The sequence below is a fragment of the Dermochelys coriacea genome, chromosome 17, assembly GCF_009764565.3.
Source record: "Dermochelys coriacea isolate rDerCor1 chromosome 17, rDerCor1.pri.v4, whole genome shotgun sequence".
NCBI classification, from domain to species: Eukaryota; Metazoa; Chordata; order Testudines; family Dermochelyidae; genus Dermochelys; species Dermochelys coriacea.
Window position 1 is genome coordinate 13654975 of NC_050084.1, and position 16366 is coordinate 13671340.

The 16366-nt window shown below is 41.5% G+C and overlaps 1 protein-coding gene and 1 long non-coding RNA gene across 4 annotated transcripts in view; one reads left to right on the forward strand and one right to left on the reverse strand.

Annotated features, from left to right (window-relative positions):
- CALN1 (calneuron 1) overlaps positions 1 to 16366 on the forward strand; it is a 193076-nt gene that overhangs the window by 151887 nt on the left and 24823 nt on the right. The window lies entirely within an intron of this gene.
- LOC122456989 overlaps positions 12544 to 16366 on the reverse strand; it is a 77230-nt gene continuing 73407 nt past the window's right edge. Inside the window, exon 3 of the long non-coding RNA XR_006276225.1 lies at positions 12544 to 13761. This is a non-coding gene — a long non-coding RNA (uncharacterized LOC122456989). The remainder of the gene's footprint in view (positions 13762 to 16366) is intronic.

The following is a 16366-nucleotide window of genomic DNA, read 5'->3' on the forward strand; positions in this document are numbered from 1 at the left end:
CATGACAGGACATTGACAATCCAAATACATTGTCAGCTACTTCTCCTTCATCTGTGGTTTTACTGATCTGTGCAAAGAATTTTAGTAGAGTAATTGGTTGTCACTAGCGATCTAGTGGTTTACAGATGCTGTGCTAGTTTGAAACAATTTTCCTGGTATTAAAACCACCCTTGCTGGTCTGTAAAGCACAGGAATGCCCTAGCACCTTCTTTTAAAAGAACATCTGCTGCCTTCCATTCTGCTGCTGATTTTTAGTGAGCGACTGCATGTGTGTGTTGGCATATCAGCCACTTTGTTCATCTTCAGTTCCTTCTGAAGTCTCGTCTCTAGTGCCTAAACTGCTCTTTAATATATTATTTTCTGCTAGTGTAGACCCCTTGCCCTTACATTACCTAGGGACTATTTTCTCTTTTTAACATCCTGGGGTGGTGATGACAAATGCAAATCAGCTACTTAGTGTCTCTGCAGTACTTTTAGTTGCTCCCTTTTCGCCCCAGTGTTAGGGTTCCCTCCAAAACCTTTTCCAATCAGTTTATCCAGACCATGTCACCCAGTTCTCTGAAACCCAAGAAATCAGTTCAACTCCAGACGCTTTCATTAGTGCCCTATGTCAAGCTACAGTTGAGCCCAATCAACTCAACTGTAGAGGTGGGATAGGGTATACAGCCCATTAAATCAATGAATGTAATCACAAATCTGCTTAAACTCACATTTTAATACTATTGGTTAATACCTCATATCATGCACTGGATGATTGGTACTTGTGGATAGCTCCTGATCTGTACAGGGATTGGTCTACTAGTTTATGTACCCAAAGTATGCTAGTGAACAACGCTTGCAGCTGTAACTTATCACACATCACTCTTAATTTTTCTTTATCCATTAACTACATGTTATTTACAAGGCCACTTGTGATTTTATGCTTTGAAAGAAAACAGAGGTTAATGAACATTCTTTGTGCAAGGCCGACAGCCAGCAGTCGAGCAGATACAGCCAATCTCAAGCAAGGAATTATATAAACAAGGAAGCTTGCCAAAGTCTATATTTATTACACCCATAAATTAAAACTGCACCTCCAACACACTATGCTTTCTTTACTTTCCTAAGGTGTGCAGATGTTTTTCTGTAATGATCTAAAGACGGTTTGTAATGTTATCTAATTCTAACAAACTCTGTTGGCAAAGTTGGAGGGGTGGGGGGGTGAGAGAAAACCCATTTGTATTGATAATGGGGGCAGATAGCTTGCATTACCACTCATGTAATTACAGGTAGTGTTACGATCTTGTGTTCCTTGCTGTGGGACACAGGCCTCTTTATCCTGCATCATGCTTTTCTAGATCCTAATCACCATTAGCTTACACCGTAGCTGCAAATGGATTAGTACCTGGTCTTTCCAGAGAGACATGCAGCTCAAATGGTGATGCAGTGTTCATCCTTTTGCTGTAGAACTTGTTAACCTTCACTTGGAAGGAAAGGTACGGAATTTGGTAACTATAGTAGCATCTTAAGCAGCTCACTTTCTTTGACTGGGTTTCCCCCCTCTCTAAGGCTAGGCTTTTCTCTTGTCCATACTGGGGACAGAGCACACATTTATCTTTTCTAAGTTGCTCAACAAACTTCATTAGAGCGTATGCTATATTTTTTCTTCATTCTTTCACTTAAGGTGATATTTTTGTGGCACAACCAGGGGCATCTGGAAAGGAAGGAATTTACATACTAGATTAGGATCCATTTGTCAGATGTATCCTGGACAGTACCTAATTATTAGACCCTATACATCTTACCATGGTGGATGGTATCCCCCCTCGTCTCCCCCCAACCCACCTTAAAAACCTTGGAGGAAGTTGGATTCTAGAGGCAACTTTGATGGGGGAAACTTCTGGAAGTACAGTCGCTAGACAAGTTGGAGCTGGTGAGGCTGGGTGGGGGATCCATATGTAAAGAAATGGAACCTTCCTATGGGGTAGAAGGCCCATGGTAGAAGTAGCGCTTCCTGGGAATTCAAGTTGAAACTTCTGGATTTTCCGCTCCCGTATATGGATTATTCCAATGTAAGGGGTTGGTTCAGTTCAACAGTGGATTTTAAATAGATTTTAAAAATTACTGCATCTTAGTCTGAGATAATAGTGGTCTCTCATTTTGATTTTTTTTTCCCCCACTGAAAAGGTACCAGAGTTTTGAGAAGAGTCAGGCCCATCAGTGTAAATGAAACTTCATTGACTTTGATGGAGGTATTAGGTCACTCTGTATCTTCTATTATATCTATTGTGAATCAGGAGTTCATGGTCCCAATTCTCTTTTCACTTTAAGTTTGAGTAAATCTAAAAAAGTTCAGGTCACTTAAGCATGCATCACTTGGAGAAGGCTTGGATAAGCATCCAAAGCGATGCATGCAGCTTGTGAAAAATGGTGATTTGCAGAGCGCTCGGGCAGTAACATAGATAATTAAATGATCTTGTTAGCCTCTCTTTATACTTGAATAACTGGGGTGAAAGGATCTAAAAATGATGATGCTCAGGATAGTCTTGAAATAAGTAACATTTGTCTGGAAAAATTGAAGTGACTACATTACACTTTGAGAAATGAATACATAAAGTGAACTATCCTAGGAAACATCATAAATGTAGCTGTGAGGATGCCTGCAGCATCTGAAGATGCAAGTTTTCTCCTGAGGGTCTGAAATCTAAACTAAATATCCATTCACTGTGGATTTCCACATAACAGAAATGGACTCTGACAAATGGATCCTAAATCATAGATCTGAGTTGTTAAACACAGTGGAAAGTTCTACAGTTTATTTAGGATTAATTAGTTAGTTTTCATGGGGCATGTCAAATCAATCAATTAACCTTAGCAATGATTTCCCCTCTTTCTTCTCCTTTTAAACAAAACAGCATTATTGAAAGAGAAGACAGTATGAATTTTAATGCCAAGGGGTCTATTTCTTTTAACCTGCTTCAGTAATGTTTATGCCCTGGCCTTGAACTGGAGAATTCAGCATGGCATAAAGATCTCTGACCCAGGGGGGTGCTTTGTCTTGAATCTACAAGACAATATACTGCTACTCTCTTAAGCATTATGCTCAATGCTTTAGAATCAGGTCTAGCACTGGGCAGAGGATGAACTTAAAAATGGCCAAACACATTGTTACACAGCAGTTGCAACACCAGAATATGCCTCTGGAGTTCTATTCCAATCCAGCTAGAGTGAAAAGTGTAGGCAGCAGAAGTCAGGTTTCAGTTGTTGATGGTCTTGTCTCAGGAACCTGCTGACATGTGGATTCTGTCTCTGTAATGCATGGAGGAACAAAGCCGCATCCTATGCTAAATAGCAGTAGTGAGGTTAGAGTAATACAGTAAATGGCCCATACCCAGACCCTAACACGCCAGAGCACTGGGGCTAAGCCTAATTCCATCTCCATAAAGTACTAACTGAATCCCAAGGGAGGAATCCCCCTCAACAGTGTAGCACCTTCTAGGTAAATAGCCCAGCCATGAAGGAACACCCGCATCCATGTCTTTTCCAAAAGGTCCAAACAAAATTTTGGAATACTTGTTCTGGGGAAATTTTCTTCTTCTTCCCATTGAAATTGTTTTTCTTGGTTGCGTTGTCCTGCAGAGTTCCTCAGGGAAAGGGAAGTCTAGTTTCCAGCCAGCTCTAGCTATGTCAGTTTTTCCTCCTATTTTGCTATTCCTGGGGCTGTTTTGCAGGAGTTATTGACCTTGGAGATGGGGAACTTGTTTGTATAAACATCTTGTTTCCCTGTGCTGCTTTGCCATCCCATTCCCACCCCCTCTGTGGCCCTTTGAAAAGGTCTCATTGTCCCCAGACACAGTCGTGTAGTGCCGGGCCTCCACAGTCCTAAAAACACGAAAAGGAACCATGCAATCTGCCAGTTCTTCTGTATCGTGCTTCAGGATTGGAATTGAGTGCCTGATTCTGGGACCCTTACTCCTGTTGTGTAATTCCTATTCAGGCAAATGGCCCTCTTAAATTCACCGAGACTACTCAAATAAGCAAAGGTTTCAATGAAAAGGCTCTACCAAGGAATCCTTCAGGCTTCAATCTGACTGCAAACGTGGGCACTGCTGTACGGCTTGAGTCAATGCTCACAGCTCATGGAGTTTCTTCAACACAAGTGGTGCTGACAAATCTCCAGCAGGGTCACTGGATATTTTGTTGCCACTTTTTTGAAGCCGGAAATCCCTCCTGCGTTGATTGTCAGAGTCCTTCTCCTAAGTGCTTTGTGCAGCCTTGTCGCTCCTCAAGCGATCGCTCCTTCCTGACTATAGGTAGGATTTTAAGACACGATGATGATGGCAATTTAAAGATGTTTAATATCCAGCTGCTCTCTGCAGTTCTGGAAAGAGACCCTAACCCAGCACATAATAGCAACTTATAGTACAAGATGCTGGCTAAGTTAAACCATATATCAGTCCACTGGACCCTGGGTTTTCATGACTCTCGGTGCATTCTAATAGGATAATGCTTTCCCCAGTGAGGGGAAAGTTGACAGATTTGGGTAATATTGTGAGTGGCTGGAAAGTAGTAACTAGAGGTCTTTCTCTGCTTTTATGACCTATGGGTGTTGAGTTGGTGGGCCTGTTTTTATTTTGAATGCTTCTTATTGTATTCAATAATGTGCCTAAAGTTAAGACATGCACAGTGCATATATTATTTTCAGACATAGATTTAAAAAAAATTAAAAATTTGTATACATTATGTACCATTTCCTGCAGACAAGTCTGCTTGATTCTTTTCAGCAATCTTGTATTAGCAGCAGCCAGCATAATAATGAGCCCGTTACTATAGAAATGAGATCATTACTCTTTGCTGGCTCCTGACTGATTTTTGAGCTGCTTTTCAGTTTCGGAAAAGCTGTTCATGAATTGTGCTTATTTGGGTTATTGTCCCTCCACTACCGAAACTTGTGGGTGGGAAATCTTGGCAATTATCAAATGGATGAAGTCCTTAGTTTAGCATTATACAGAATCACTGCAAAGAACCATTAGTCTCTGTTTGAGACCTTCAGGAGGGAAAATGGAAGAGTAGGAATTACTGTAACCATGAATATGTCCTATTTAATATCATAAACCCATGGCCAGCTAACCATTTGTTACACTGTGACCACTTCTCATGGTGAAGGAACATCTGAGCTCTAGGCCCACTGTTACTGTAATATGAGCAAATGCTCCTATCTACCATCTGAGCTCAGAGACACCGCATTAACAGTATAGAGGCAGTCTGCCCCCCAGAGGGATAGCAATCCAGTTGGACACATCTGCTAGGAGGTAATCTTACAAATATCACCAAATCTTAATAATTCTGTGGCACTTCCTGGCTGGAAAAAGCTGCAGGTCCCTGGCTCTTTTAACTTCATCCTGGGAATCCGTGTGAATTCCAGATTGAGGCTCATTGGAAATATCAATGGGAGAAACACTGTAAAATCCAAAATTAATGCTGCAAAGTTATTTCATACTTCCATTGCCTCAACCTGATAATACTAGAGTAATTATGGAGGAAGGTTCCAAGTTACTCCTACAGAGGACAGCCTTTTCAAATGGGCTTTGCTTTATTCCCCTGGGTTTGCTTTTTTTAATATGCACGTCTGTGTGTTCTTGACAGAGGTAGGGTTTTGTGTCAGTGTTATTTTGAGGCATGGATCTTGCAATACAGGCATAGAATTAGAATTCTAGCCTTGACACATTCTGCAACCTTTGGGCAAATCCACACTTAGGCCAATAGGTTAATGTTTCCCCATGTGAAGAAATCTCTTTGAGATGAGTTGTGTTGCTTTGAAGATGCAAAGCACTGGGTAATAATTATTTGATTATTAAGGACATGCAACAGTAGGGGTACTTTTCTTGATCAGCATTCTGACCATTACTAATAATTTGTTGTATATCCACTCTAATATCTCTGAACAACTTCCCTTGACTTATACATGGTGCGTTACTGTCAGTAGTGTCCTATTTCCCTGATACTGCAGTACGTGTGGAAAAGATTGAGCAGTGAGTTCAGATCCTTGTATCTGTTACAAATGGCAGAGTTCTGGAAGGAGATGCATCTGAGTAATGTGCCAATGAGCCCTTCATTTTACACCAGAAAGTCTGCCTGGCAAACTAAAAGATGCCATGTGAGCCATAGAGAGATGACTAAGTCTACGTACTTCATCTCTGAGGTGCCTACTCATTCCTGCTGAGTTTTGGGCCTTGGTGTCTCTCCCTAAATTGCTCAGAAGAATGACTAAAAATAAGGCTTCATGGAGATGTGAGTTGAAATATCATGTCTTAGCTAAAGGTACAGAGAGGAATTTTAACATGTAATCATTTACACAATGAGAGGGACAAAAGAAAGTATAAGTTAATCAGGCTCATCATGGCTAGTTGCAGGTGGGTGGTGGGGATGTAATCAGATGGTTTAAGAAGCTATGAGCCATTTTACTCCACGGAACAGTTTTTTTTTTTATATCTTCTGTAGTGCCCATAAACTTTGGTGGTAGGCATAGGCATAAATCATAAAAAGAAACTGGTTAACTGCAAACCTAGAGCAATTTGGGGCCAGGTACATGACTGTGTGGTATTTGCTGCAGATTACTGCTAATGAGGGCCTCTAGTATGACACATAAATTATTTCTTCCTTCACTGGTGACAGTCATCTTATGACAATATGCTGCATAAATAAATACCATACCCTCACTCTGCCACATCAGTTCAGGGTCATAAAGAAAAAGCCATGGTGAAACCAACTGATCCAGTCATTCCTGTTCCTACCTTTTTGTAGCTTTCTGCTTTCCTTTCAAAAATGAAAAAGCCAAAGGCTGATTTTTTATTTCTAAAACGGGCATTATTACAACAAGCATCAAAACATGTCAATTTTGGACAAATGTCATTTTGTCCCAAAAAACGTTTTTCAGAAAACATCAGGCGTTATATAAAAAGAGTTCCATTTCAGTCAAAGATTTTGATTGAAACAATAAAAATTTCCCATTTACTGGGAAATTTTTCCCTTTCTCATTCCATTTCAGAACAGAAAATTGTTTGGAATTTCCCGTGAAATAGAAAATCTGGTTTCTGCTCAGCTCTAGTATAAAAGAGCATAGTATACTTCACACATATGCTAATCTAGAGTTATAGTACTTGAAAAGTTAGTGAAAACATTTTCCTTGACTGTAGCCACTGAGGGGTACCCAGACCACCTAGCTAAATAATTGATTGCATGAAATAAAAGGAGAAAATATCTGATTGAAAGTAATGATTATTCTTACACCCATCCCCTAAATATACACGCCTTCATAGGAACACCACATTCCTTGGGCCATATTTAGTGGAAGTAATAAATTAAACAATTTACTCTTCTTTACAATTAATGGAATAGTGCATAGATCTTGCTAGGAAATCAAGCTCCATTGCTCTGTGTGATTAAAAAAACCAACAATCTATAAAAACATTGCAGGGATGAGAACCAGATTCTCACTGGTGTAGAAAAAACATCTGGCTTTTATTCTAGATCATGACATCATTGAACCTGGACCAGTTGTGGTCATCTGTCAAAATGGCTCATGTCCCGATTCATTCCTTGAAGTCAGGGTTAATGTATCAAACTGACTGAAAAACTTGGAATGCACCAAAAATGCAGTCCTTACTGTTTCCATGCACAGGAATAGTGGCAAACATGTTAATCTTCTCTGTATTTGGTAAAAAGAAAAGGAGTACTTGTGGCACCTTAGAGACTAACAAATTTATTTGAGCATAAGCTTTTGTGAGCTACAGCTATTTGTCACTAGCAGCAGAGGAACAAAAGTACATGTCCTTTAATTATTCTAAACAATTGGAGGAGGAGGACTTGGAAGAAAAGAAACTATTCATTTTTCTTTTCTTCAAAGGAAGAAGAGCTTTGAGTGGATGTGGAAAATTAACCACCACCTGTCCTTATGGAACGGATAGTGCAGTGCAAAGGACATGCAGGTTTTGGCAGAAGTGTTCTAGACAGTATGTTACAGTTCCCTCTCCCCCAACATACACAGAAGCTTGGTTAAAAAAAATTAAGACTTAGGTCAAAAAAATCCCCCGCCCCCTTATTGGGTTTTTTCCACAAAATGTCAATTTTCCAGAGAGAAGGGTCACTTTTTCATTATGTTTAAGAACATTTTCATAGAACTTTCCCTAAATTTTTGACCAGGCCTAATAAATATGCACACATGCATCAGTGTGTGTATCTCAGATCTCTAAACCTAGGAACAGAATTTGTCTCTCTATTGAGACACACACAGATGGACACCTATACATAAGCCTAGGTGCCTATACTTATGTATTTACTAATAGGCATCCATACACAGATTCTCAGGCCAGAAGGGACTATTAGACCAGATGATCTCCTATATAGCACAACCCCATACAAATGTCTCCAAAATAATTCCTAGACCAGATCTTGGTTTAAAAAATAGTCAGTGATAGAGAATCCACCACAAAGACAGTTGGTAAATTGTTCCAGTGGTCTCATTGTGAAATGCCTTATTTCTGGTCTGCATTTGTCTAGCTTCAACTTCCAGCCATGGGATCACATTGGCTCTTTTTTTAAATGGGCTTTTTATTGGCTAAATTGGACATTTGTTCCCCATTTAGATGCTTAAGATCGTAATCAAGTCGCGCCTTAATCTTCTCTTTCTTAGAAGAAGGCATTTTTGTAATCAGTGATGAGCTCCTTTAGTCTTCTGGCTCTTCTCTGACTCCTCTCCAGTTTAATCAGCCTCCTTCTTGAATTGTGGGCACCAGAACTGGACACACTATTCCAGCAACTGTCATAGTAGTGTCAAATAACCCCTCTACTGCTACTCGAGAGAGTCTCAGATATGCATTGCAGGATCACATTACCTCTCTGGGCCAGTGTCACACTGGGAGTTCCTATTCAGCTGATAATCATGATGGATGATCCTACTTCCCAGGATAGCATTCTCCATCCTATAAGGATGTCTGACCTGCAGTCTTGCACCTGCACCTGTTCCTAGGCGTACACATTTAAATCTAGCCATAGAGTGTTTGCTTCCAGCCTGTTTACCGAGTGATCAGGATCATTCTGAATCAGTGATGTGGCTTACTTACCTACTCCCCTAATTTTTGTGTATTCTGCAAACTTGCAGGGGTGGGGAAGAGGGATAGCTCAGTGGTTTGAGCATTGACCTGCTAAACCCAGGGTTGTGAGTTCAATCCTTGAGGGGGCTATTTAGGGATCGGGGGGGGGGGGAATTGGGGATTGGTCCCTTCCAACGCTGATATTCTATGAAACTTGACCAGAGATGGATGCCTGTTCCTATATATTCTTAGGGCTAGTTGACTACTGCTGGGCATAAAGTGCCTACACATATCTAGCCCCATCTATACTTGGGGATGAAGCTGGGGACAGCTCTCTACACCCAAGAACAGGTATACAGACTCCTCTGCCTATCCCAGCTATAGCTTACACGTAAGAGCAGGGGGTCCATAGCTAGGAACACCCAGGGACAGCCAGCCATAGGTAGCAAGCTATAAGAACGCTCCTCTACTTCCAGCTATGGACAGGCATAGCCACCTCTTCCTCTGTATACTTGTGGGTAGGAGACTACCCCAGTATATAGGGATAGGAATTGGTGTCTACGCACATCTCTAGGCAGCACCCTATGTATTCTTAGGGATAGAAACAGGCCTGTAGAGATACCCATACCCTCATAATAGTCACTTGCTACATGTATATGCTCTTTTATTAACATGCAGACATAAGTTGTGTGCACACACTCTGTCCCCAAATCTAGCCATGTCCTTTTGAGACTCCATCATGTGAGGAAAGACATTTAGACTTGCCTCCACTCCACTAAGTTCAGCTCTTTGAGCTTTGTTTCCTCTAACAGAGTATGGTGAACCGTGCTAACAGTGGCACTGGTGCAAGTGAGCTTTGTGTCCCCTGCACTGGAGTAGTGGAAGCAAATAATTACCATTCTTGCCGCCAGATGACTCTGGGGCCAGGGAGATTGTTCTGTTTACAATGCGAGAGCCTCAGACTTTTGCTTGATGCGCGTCTCTTTGAGAAGCAACTTTTCAATTGCTCGTTCAAAATTGTAGAAGCTCCGTTACTTTCCAACACAGCATTCTGAAGGCAAATGCAGTAAGTATACACAGGGTTGGAAAGGCTTGCTACTAGACTAGTGGTGTTCCCTCCCTCAGGTTTCTCCTCTAGCTTTGACTTTAAACTTTGTTACTGATTTGTATTAGAACCAAGACTTGGTTCAACTTACCTTTATTTCCTAGAGGCACCTTTATTCAATATGTGCGACTACACCAAAGGAGAAAAATGTTCCCAAATAGTCACTGGTGTTTTTCTCAAGTCTTCAGCGTTATGAGAATTACAGCAAAAACCTTGGGAAAAAGAAAACAAAGAAAGCAAAAATAAAGAGATGCCACATGTTTTTTAAATGTCAGGATGTTTACATACTTGAAAGTTACTGTATTGCCAGCCTCAAGGGAAAGTTGCATTTTCGTGCCCCAGTAGGCATGGCAAAGTTACAAGAATCCACACTTGCATGCCAGTTAATCCCGCAGAATGATAATCTACTTTAGCCCATCATTTCATTTGCAACAGCAAATGTTTCTGATCGTGCCAATTTGCATTACACAACTGCCCATTTGTTAGGTACCTGCTCTTTCCTTGTATACAATATGAAATTGACAGTATTCTGCATGGAGCATATTATATATATAAAAATCTGGTATTTCTTCTGTATGTAATGTAATTACACTGGCAAGAAGAGTGTAATGTTGCAGGTAGTGTTTCTGCTGCACTGCCCCATGCTTCAGTGACTTTAAGGAGATGAATTTAAAACTTTCCAGCTGTGACCTGCTGAGGCGGAGACAGAGAGGATTGAATCCCAAAATAGCACTCTTGTTTTGGAAGGAAAGGAACACTTCGAGTGCTGGGGCAGGATCTGAGCAATGTGTTCATGAATGAAATCCCACAAACAATTGACTGGGACATTCACAAACCTGAATAAATCCAAATATGAAACAGTCTGTGAATGCTCAAGTGCTCCACTGAGTTTAATTGAGGTTGCTTAAGCTCATGAGCCTGGAAGACTGGGAAGAACTTTTGCATTAAAGTTTGACTAGAGCTGGCAATTATCTGACAAACAGGGTTCTGACAAACTGGCACAGTGCACTATAACAGCAGTGAGTTGCATGATAGCTCTAAGACGCTAAAAGATTAAGGAGGCGTTCATATGGTTTTAGCTCACAGGCAGGTGTTTGAGAGGGTTTCCCCTTATATGGCAAAATAAAAATGTCTGGGGATGCCACTGCATCATCCCCAGGTTCAGTCAGGTGTGCAAATTGGCATCCTTTACATGCACTGTACGTGTGAGGTCACGCTGTGCAGAGGATGCCATTTTGTTCATGCATTGAGGGATTAGACCGAATCATCCCATGGGCACAGCTGGTTCTGGACCATGTCTTGCTACACCAACAGCATGCCACTGATGGGATGGACGAGTGGCGGGGAGGGGTTGAAAATGTGACATGAATGTTATGGGGCTGGTTGACATTAACAAATGCCCTTTTCCACCAAAAGAGGGGAGCAAATGTCTTTCCAAGTCAAGTTTGAAGCACATTTGCAAGATTATGTGCAGAATCTTGCACTCATGGTCTCTGGATCCTTATAGACCAAGAGAATGTGCTGACAATCAAATCCAGGGACAGGGGCAGTGATAGAGGGAAAAGGTCAAAGGTCATCTTTCAACACAAAGGCAATGCCTTGACTTGAAGAGTGGGATTAGACTCCATGTGAGTTCTGCCCAAGACTTTGCAGGGAGCAGATTTAGGCCTTGGGGTCTGATCACATGGTACATTTAACCCTTCTTGCCTTTTGAAAATGTAATCTTTCTACCACCCCTTGTGCTCTATGCTGATGAAAGAAGATGGGCACACCGTTTGCAAACCTCCTTGCAGAAACAGTGCTCCATGGATAATCCAGTCCATTGTGTGCCAGTTTTCTCTCTGCCTATCCCTCTAGCTCATGGGTTCTCAAATTTGATTGCACGGTGACTCCCTTTCTGACAACAAAACTTACTACAAGACCCCACGAGGAGGGACTGAAGCAAAGTGCCTTTTCAGTCTAGGAACAAAGAAAATATAATCATTGGCCCAGACCCAAATAAAACTTTCCTAACAACTAGACCTGTTAAAAACACAACTTGTTATTGATCTATGATTTGGCTAATCCCCCTCTCCTGGAAAGCATTGTAAATCTTTTAGTTGACAGCCGATAATGACATGTGCTTTGACTTCTGTCAGGGACTGCCAACTTTTCTACATTCTGTTAAAGTTCAGATGAAGAAACTGAACCATTGAACCGGATGAGGTTTGAGCTCCACTGATGAGCTAAGGAGAGGAGGGGGAGGAATAATAAAAGGTTTCAGACAGAATTTAAACTTAATTTCCAGCCCAATTTGTTCTATGGCAGAGTTCTGGGTACATTTGGGAGAGCAGGGTGGCTATTTGTTTAAAAAAACAAAACAAAAAAAAACCACTGTCTGTAAACTCCCTCTCTCTGTCAAGCTTCATCACTTAGTAACATGATATCCCTGTATATCAGGACTGGGCTGAACAATTCTTATTGAGCACATCTGTCCACTACAACCTTTTCCTCAGTTCTGTGGCATGATTGTGTGTGCAGTGTTCATTCAAACATGACTGCAGCTGAGGAGCATGGCTCCTTTTAAGCCTGTTTTCTGTCTGCTTCTATGTCCTCAGTTTAGTCTGCATCCTTGTGTTTTAGCTGACCTTTTGTTCCTCTTAATTTCATGAGATTAAAGTTTAGCTCTGCAACAATCGCCAATCCTTCCCTCTGGTACTATGTCTCAGGCTTGGATTTAGTGTTGCTGAATGTTATAGGAACAAGCACTACCTCATTTCTTCCATGAGCCCACAGTACATTGTAAAAAATTTCAGAAATGGCTCTTATCAAGCATGCAGGTTTACAAACATGTTATGACCACCAATACTTCCTGATGGCTGTTATCTATCTCCTAGTTATCTTCAGGCAACTCCACATCTCTTAAGTAGAACACATTTCTAAACCTGGGGGCTATCCCTGAGCCCACTGTTGTCCTTCATTTGCACTCTTTAGTGACTGGTCTATAGTTCTGTGGCAAGTCCCCATGTCCTCTCTATGTAGGCTAATGCACAGACCTGGGCGAGCTGATGGATGGATGGAACTTTAATATCCAGTTTTATAATTCATTCTCCTTCAGCACCCGGAAACATATAATCCAGTCTCAGCTTTCTTTAACTTTCACAGAGCCATCACGGCTGTAATTCTTACATTTACAAAATAGTAGGAGGACATTTTACGTGAATCAGAAATTGGCTCCACAGTATTAGAAATTGGGAAAAGACAAGATGACATTAAAAGAAAGTAACAGAAATAATAAGTATGTATCTGACAGAGAAATCTACCCATGTAAATGATTGCATAAGAAAAAGTGGAACGGTTGAGAGAGAGGATACCATATAGGGCAGAGAAACACATGCTAATGGTATTGATAACCACAATAATCATCTGCCATTGTAGCAGGCATCCTCAGCCAGGGAGGGGGAATATTTACTAAGAGTTGGCTAGTATCTACGGGACCTCTGGAACGCCATTTCTTCACACCCAGCAGGGAACATATGAAGCAAGACCAGTCATCTGGACTTCATTCCTCATTGAGTTGTCACCCCCACAGTTTCCTGTCCATAGCTGATCAGAGGAGAAGAAAAGAAATTCTCAGAAATCATGACAGCATCCTTGAAACACACCACTTAGATCACCTCCCAGATCAATACATTAGTGTGTTCCACCAGGGATTGTACAATGGAACAGTTATGGTGCAATGAAAGTTCATGATAAACAGAATTATGCTTTCAGGAAGAGAAGAAAGTTCCCCAAAGTAGTTTTATTCCACTGAAGTAAAAGTAGAATTGCAGTGGAAGCAGTGTGGCCAAGAGGAAGGAGCACTGGGCTGGGAGTCGGGAGCTCTAATGTCTATTCCTGGCCCCACTACTGGTCTGCTGAGTGACCTTGGGCAACTCATGTCATCTCTGTTTCTGTAAAATGGGAATAATGATACTCACCTCGCTTTGTAACATGCCTTAATATCTACTGGGAAAATAGATACTATATAAAAGCTTGATTTTAATGCTTTAATTCTGGGCACATGGCACTGAACTCTAAGCAAGTCACAGTTTGATTATGTAATATTCAAATTTAGGACTGGTGTGTAATCCAGCATAATTAATTTCTGCAGGATTTGTTTTTAAAATTGTGGAGGGCTTTCCTACATACACCAGTGCAAATGAGAAGGGAGACACACTCCCTGGTTTCAGTACAGCTATGTAGAGCCTGTTTCACCTTTCACTTAAACAGGGTCTCTGAATGTCTTGGAATCAAATAATTTTCTTATCATCCTGGTGCCCAAGAATGAGACCCTATACCTGCTGCAGATTGGCTTTCAGCGAAGTCTCTCACTACAGTTAATAAGTAAATACTGGATGTTTTCTAACTGGGCATCCTTATGTTTCTGGATCTCTAATTGCCAGCTCACTGTACCCTTTAAACTAAGCCAATATTTTCAAGCCTTAGTTCACACTGGCAGCAGTGACAGAAGTTTGCTCACCCATTTGCCTAGTGTGAACTGTGGTTAACAAGCAGTGAGTTATTTGAACACAGGTGCTCCCATGAGCAAAAAAGGAACTGAGCTAAACAAGACCTTCTCTAGACTATTTCTCTTCCTAAATAGTCAATTGCTCACACTAATCTTCCACTAAAGTAATTATCCATTACAGGAACTCACAAGTGGGAAAAAAAAGTTACCCAGATGACAGTAGTCAAACAGCCTCGAAGATACTTTGTTTCAAGCTGCTCTGATGGCATATACAGTCATGGCCGTGCTTTGACATCTTGGGTAACTCTGCGTATGCTAGAGGGGGTGCAGATGAAGAGAGACCTCTGCTGCCTCCAGCACACCCACAGAAGAGGCAGCCATAATTTTGGCTCAAAGAGCTAGGGAGCATGATTAGCACTGCTGCTTTCACTTGGCACACCCCAGAGGGGGTGTTCCAGTGTTGGCACGAATGCCTCCAAAGCAAGCTGCAGGGGTGCTTTGGGGACAGATCCCTACTTACTGTGCGTCACATGCAGGCGTAACGTCCCCCCCACCCAACACACTTGGATGCTAACCCGGTGCTTCACTGGCTCCCAGGGCCATCATTTATCTCAGTGCGTTCAGTGAACTTATTTGGTAGTTCTAAGTTGACATCGGAATGGAAAGGAGCTGGTGCTCAGTGCAGGCAAATGAGTCACTAATGTGCATGCTTCTGCTTTCTCTTTCCACATAAGTATTGTATGGGAGTTCTTTCCAAGAGCTCCCCGCCATTTCATCTGACAAGCCTGAAGAGGGAGGGATAGAAGATTGTCTAGAAGGTAGTTACTGATCATGTTTGTGGGCGGAGGGGGGGAAAATCTACGAAAATGGCATTTTAGATTGTGGGTGATAAAGAGCATAAAACAAATAAATTGTTTTAAGATCTAAGGGCAGTCCATAGCGATCAAAGTTTGCTATAATTTGGCACTGCTTTATGGGCAGAATAATTTCTCAGCTTGGCCAAGAGCCCTGGTATTTTTATTAAAGTTGCAACCAAAGGTTGGTTATTACTTTGTCCTTCATTTCCTCCCACCCCCCCCAGCCCACATACCCATTGTGATAGATTGGACAGTTCATCTGATATCGCTCTCTACCACACTCAGATCATCATTTGCATGATATCCATCTAGATTACCATTGATCCAGCACTACACAGTTCTGGGCTTTTTCCTGAGCTATAATTTTAGTTCAAAAGGAACTATCCTGAGCTTAGTTTTGGGCCAAAAGTACAACTACTTGCTCAAGGGCCCTACCAAGAGTATTTTTTTTCATACATCTTTAACAGGGGCACTGATTTTTTTTTTTTAATTGGACTTGAGATGTGAAAGCAGATACAAGGCATAATGAGTGTTCCTGATGCAAAAGCCAGTCAATGCAAGTCAAAGTCTAAACAAAGCCTGAGATCTACTTATGTCAGGGTTTTTTCCCCTGCCCAAATACATTTTCCACACTGGTTTGTTAAGACGCTGTGAAGTGGACAATCACTTCCGGGGTGATACACCCACATCTAACTGGATCACTGCATTGACCACAGCGGGCATATGCGCTTTTATTAAATAAGGACCCATAAAATGGGAGCAACCATGTTTCGTCTCCTTTCTACAAAAGCATCATAAGTGTAGCATATGTTAAAATGGCCATTCTTTGCCTTTGAGTGGTGTT